This window comes from Seriola lalandi, unplaced genomic scaffold, assembly GCF_002814215.2.
Source record: "Seriola lalandi dorsalis isolate HSWRI2012SDOR001 ecotype SW California unplaced genomic scaffold, Sedor1 jcf7180002054357, whole genome shotgun sequence".
In the NCBI taxonomy this organism is placed as follows: Eukaryota; Metazoa; Chordata; class Actinopteri; order Carangiformes; family Carangidae; genus Seriola; species Seriola lalandi.
The window spans coordinates 220,932-227,223 of record NW_019524910.1 but is presented as its reverse complement, the minus strand read 5'-3'; positions in this window follow the sequence as shown (position 1 = coordinate 227,223).

Here is a 6,292-nt window from a genome sequence, read left to right as displayed (position 1 = left end):
AACCTATCAGCAGGACAACATCACTTGTCACTGTCTTCCAAAACTGTTACTGTTACAACTGCTGCAAAAAGAATTGTTGTCTGAGCTTACTTCATTAGTGATAAGCTGTAGGCACCAAAAAAAGACTTGGTTTGGTTTCAAATAATTACTTGATTATGGTTACAAATCAGTCATGGCTGAAAGAAACCTGTGTCGACTGTCAGTATTGGAAAAGGAGAAGTGAAGGCAAACACACATGAGCAGAAAAGTAACAGAGAGGCTGTAAATAAACCAAAGGTTTAACCAGCTTACAACTTTATTTGGACATACAGCCCTAAAGTTAGCCGCCTGAAATGTCAGTAATAATCACTCATTGCACAGGAAAATTTTGGCAAGTATCATTGAACCAGGAAGTTAGTTTTGGGTAATATTGTTGCTGTTTTGCTAATCTGGGGTGTTTCTTGTTCTGTTGGACCTCTCTTTTTTTTCTTTTTTCTTTTTTGTATCAACTTTGCTGCATCCCTAGATAATTTGGTTTGTACACCATTAACATAACCAATAAAAAATAATTAGCTAAAGTTCAACCCTGTCACCAGAAAGGAATGTCAAATTAGGATGATTTTCCCACTTACCACCCCAACTTCTAAACACTTTCTATCTGCCATGGTTACAAATCATGCACACTACTTCCTGTCTTGGCACTGAATACTGGCATTGGACATTAATCAGGAGGCACAGATTTGTCCAATATGACTGAATGTAGTTATGTAATTATGTAATTTGCTATACCCTCAAGTTCCCCTTTAAAGCATCTGTATTATTGGTTTCCATCCCGCTCCACCCAGGCACTGAACAACTCACGCAATCTCCTGCCTTATACAAAGTGTACATGAGCTTGAAGACACTCACCTTTGTCACAGTTTTGAAACATTATTTTGTCAACTGACGTCACTGACTTATCTCTGCTGACATCTAAGGTGTCCAATCAGAGGGTGTTACTATTGTGAATTAACTTTAGCACAACATTCCCCAGATCCTTGCCTTTATGATCCTCAGGAATTTCCCAAATATAGAAACAATCAGCGAACTCCCAGCCCAAGGAAACATAATTTCCTGAACAGTGTCTGTGCAGTCCTGCCAATGATGCAGCCCCCTCCCCAGCTCAGCTCAGTCCCATCGGCGCAGGAAAGATCACCTTAATAACATATTTGATCTTGACTCTCCTTGCTATTCTTACCACCTTTACTTTTACCCTAGTGAGATAAAAGAATAGTTTCCTTGCCACACGGCTCGTTCTTCCACTGTTTTTATGCAGAATAACTGGATTTAGATTGGACACAATATCTGAGGATGTATATCCTCACCACCTGAAATACATACACCATTATTCTGACCTTCAAAACTAGTCAAGACTGCAATATGCTAATATGGAAAAGGCACAGAAAGGTATCCCCCACACTAAACTGAACTGGATAAGGAACATGCTCAGTCTTTTAAGAGCTTCGATACTTCAAGAATTTAAAACATTATTAGAGACAGTAGATATTGTACAGGGTTTATTTAAAGCCTGGTTTCATGCCATATAAGAAATCTAATCACTTTTGTAATAACTAGACATAAACGCTTCTTTCGAGCCTGCATGCTTCACTTAATAGCAGTGAGGGATATGAGAGGTAAAATACCCCTGTTCTGATCTCAGGACAGATAGTAATATTTCAGTCCTATGAAGTTATGAATTTGGGACACAGTAAGCTGATCTTTAAACTGTGCCAGAGGACAGTTTTAACAACAGACAAGCATGTGTGCTCTAATTAAAGATGGCGGTCTTTATTTATTCATATCCGAATACTGTTCTCGATTTTCCTGTAGTTTTTCATTTTGCTTTTGCAGTAATACAAATATATGTCATAACGGAGGGCGAACAACTTAAAAAAAAAATGTAATCTTATCGTGGTAGACCTTGACTGGAAGACAGTGAAATATTTAAAATACATGATATACTTAGGTTGTCATGATCTGTACAGATGCATTTCTTTACTAGTGCATCACATAGCTCATCAAATGTAACTTTTCTTTGAAACAAATATGGAGACAGCCCCAAAATCAAAAATGTTTATTTTTTCCAGCCTCTTGAATGTGAGGATTTCTTCAATTTATCATGTTTGATAGTAAACTGAATATTTTGAGTTTTGGACTGTTGGTCGGACAAATTAAGATGTGAAGACATCACTTGTGCTCTGGGAAATTGTAATTTGCATTTTTCCGTTCTGTTATATTTTATTAATTTAAAATGATTGATAAAGATTGCTAATTTTAGGTCTAATGACAATAGATTATTTTAGATAAATTATTTAGCGTTTACTCCAGCTCTTCAAAGCAGTCCAGTATCCTATTGCTATACTGAAAACAGTTCTCATTCAAGATAACCTCTGCAGACTGTATCATGCACTTTTACACATATTCCTGTGCTATCAGTGTGACTAATGGCAGTGGACTTCAGTGTGTTAAAGGGACTTTTCGTGCTTTCTCAGGTCTGGCTGGCGTCTTGAGGACACTGTGAAGCAAATCGGCATCCCTTAGAGAATACTAAGAAACCAGTGCATGTGTCTTTGTGTGTGTGTGTGACTTCATACTGATGTCCTCTCCTCGTACAGTCTGCTGGCTCCAGCACACGGAAAGTGCCAGACAATGGCAGATTGTGAAGGTCAAAGAAAGTTTCTTTGTCTGGGGGTAAAAGGAAAAAAAAACAATGGACTCTATCAATAGTTTATTGGCTCTGCCATCCTTATGGTTCCGCCCAGGGTCTTTTTATAGTGCCGGCAAGGTCAAGACCCAATAACCTTTAGCCACTAAAACAGTTAGTCTTCTTAAAGCAGGTTTTTTACTTAGATATATTTAGCTTTAATTTTGAAAACCATGATTTTGTACAGGTGTGTCTCACTGCAGTGTTATTGCATGCCTTTCAGCCACTATTATGTTAACATCTATAAATATTTGTTGATAACATTTCACCTTATACAGACTATATGCTGTAATTCCCAAACTTAAAAGCAGAGTGAGGGGGTGTCGAGTGGCGCAGTGGGTAGAGCAGGCGCCCCATGTGTAGAGGCTACAGTCCTCGCTGCAGTTGGCCCCGGTTTGAATCCAGCATCGGATTGTCCTTTACTGCATGTCGTTCCCCCTCTCTCTTCCTCCCCATTTCCTGTCTCTCTACTGTGGTATCATAAAAAGCCCCCAAAAATATACAAATAAAAAGCAGAGTGAGACATGTCATCATCGCAGGTCTTAATATATGGAACTGCTGCAGTCATGGTGTAAATATGACCTTTGAAAAAAATCTATAAAGACAATCCTACTGGGGAAGAAATCCAATACGCACTTGGTAACTCTTAACATGCAACACAACGTCCCTGTGTATGTTTCGAGTAAAGTGCTGCTAGGATGTGAACTTTAAGCCCACTGAATGTGTGCGTGTGTGTGCGTGTGTGTGTGAGTGAGTTATTGTGTGTGTTTTTGTGAATGTGTTCTCAGACAGCTTTCCCCGCAGATTAGATATGGCTGATTAAGGTTGTTAGATGAGGATCAGAGATGACCTTGGCGGACAAATCATCTGCATTTACTTGAGAGATACACGGAAAGGCTGTGGGATAAATAATGTGCCATCTTCACTTTGTTTGGGTATTCACAGCACTGAAGTATATGGCACTGATGAATCATTTGTGAATGTGAATGCTCAGTTTAGACCTCACATGAGGCAAACTGTCAGCTCACTTCATTAGAGTGGATTTGGTGGAGGCAGTCTGCTATGTATTGGCTGAGTGCAGGCATTCACCCTGCCTACTGGACAATACATACCAATTTTGTGTGTGTGTGTGTGTGTGTGTGTGTGTGTGTGTGTGTGTCTGTCTGTCTGTGTGTGTCTGTGTGTGTCTGTGTGTGTCTGTGTGTGTCTGTGTGTGTGTGTGTCTGTGTCTGAGAGTGAGATAGATCAATCTGTATTCAGAACTTACCAGAAACTCTATTTGTTTGTTCTATTAGCCTCCAGATTCTCCTTATATTCCCAGCCAGTCGCTGTCTGCTGTTTAGTGCTGGGGAGCAGTTGCTCCATCTGGAAACGACACCAGTGAGAGCCCTGAGACTGAACTGAAACGACAAAGTTTAAAGCCGTAAAACCAAAACAATGAGCTGAAAGAGAGAGGCAATATTGTTTTATCACACTTATTCAAGTGGTCATTTATCTGCTCAACCTGTCACTTTTTAACAGAGCAGTAGTAAGATTAACCCATCATTAGGTTCATTTTAACAGTGAGAATTAACTGATAATGTGTCATGAAGCAGAAGTTCTGTTTAAAATGGTTTCCTTTGGTTTAATATACCGCGCATGTTCAGTTATAAAGTTTTATCTGACACCTGCAAACCAGTGAGAAACAAGAATTATTTGTGCCTATGGTACAACACCTAAATTACCAATATAGCAGAGTGATTAAAATACAAAATGACAGCTGGAAGTTTCAAATGGGACTATGGTGCAGATGTTTGGGTCCAGTGAGATGTACGCTTGCCATCTGTAATTAATGAATGTATGTTAATACATCAGCTACGAGCACCTACTGAGGATTTAACTCGGTTCCCATACCAGTAAGGAAGATTGATGGAGACGACAGGTGTCACACATGAGCTACAACAGCCTCTAAACATGTTATGAATGCAAATCGCAGCCCTCACATGGAGAAGGGTGAAAGATGGATGAAGATGGATGGAAAAGCAAGCAGAGAGATAAAGAAATGATAGATGACCATGCCACATGTTGTGTCACCCTTAATGCTACTTTCTTGTTTTTGGGTAAATTGGTATTGCATAATTTTTAAGCTGCTGTAACAAATAAAAACATTGATTACAGCAGCTTAATGTTTTTTTTAAAGAATGAATGTTGGGCATAGACTCACCAGGTGCAGAGACATGGCTCTAAGTGAATGCTTACGTTGCTTCATCAACAGTTACCAGCAAATCAAACAAAAATTTGCCAATGTCATAAAAAAGTAAGTTATACAATGTTTTTCAGGTTTTTATACGATTGAAAAACAGATGAGAAAATGTGGTGGAGAAAAGCATAACTCCAGACTGTTTTGCTCTTGGTTTATAATGATTTGCTACGCCTTCCAAGCCTAAGTAACCGTAAAACTGCAAATTTCCGCATGTTTCCTGGAGTTGGTTCTGGTCATATTCTTACTCCTAACATTGTGGCATTTTAAAAAAGCATCAATATCTGCATTTTAAACGGTTTAGTTTTGACCATTTAGCCTTAAATGGCATAGTTGCCACCTGCTCACACAAACAAGACATGCTTGGTGTAATGCCCTCCAATGCATGAAAAGTTAGGAAGGCACATGATGCCAGGAGAAAATATGACAGAGATGAGTGAGAGGAGTAAAAAGGGAAACACTGGGAGAAAAAGCAGGAAGCTGCAACGGAATTTCCACACCCTGATGTGGGTGTACTCGTCCTGCCCAGAGAACAGAGAGGGCACATTCTCCCCTCTCCCCCCTCCTCTCCTCTTTTTCTTCTCTGCCTCCACTCCCTCCCAACTTTCTCTCTTTGCTTGGACAATAGAGGCCAGGGAGAAACAATGCGAAAAGGAAAGGCCAGGGGTTTGTGTGGCAGCAATAGGGGGGTGGTCTGAGGTGCTGAGGAGGGGAAATGGGTGAGAGGGTCTTGCTGCTTTGCAGGAAGGGTCAGAAGAGAGTGATGGAGGCTTTCTTTGCCTGGGAGGGAGAGGTTTGATGAGGGGAATGTATAGAGAATCGACTGGGATGAGGGGGGATGTTAAAGAGGATGACATAAGACTGGAGAAAAGGGGTGTAGGGTAGTGAGGGGGAGCTAGTGTTGAGGGTAACACAGGCACATGGCCTAGTGAGCTTAAAGGGTTGTGTTTTTGTGGGACTCACATTTTTCTGCCTGACTGAGCCTGAAAGTGACCATGCTGAGCCAGGCAAAGAAAATCTAAGGCTTTTTCTGTTAATGTGCAAACCAGAGAAATTAAAGCTGCTGTAATATATTTTTATGTTAACAATGGATCAATTCACTACACATAATGTGAAAGGATCAAACCACAAGAAGTTATTTGGAGAATTTTCACACATCTCTGCAGTTCCCCTGGGTCTATTTTCTGCAGTCATCTATCTATCTATCTATCTATCTATCTATCTATCTATCTATCTATCTATCTATCTATCTATCTATCTATCTATCTATCTATCTATCTATCTATCGCTATGTGTGTGTGTATATGTATGTGTATATATATATATATATA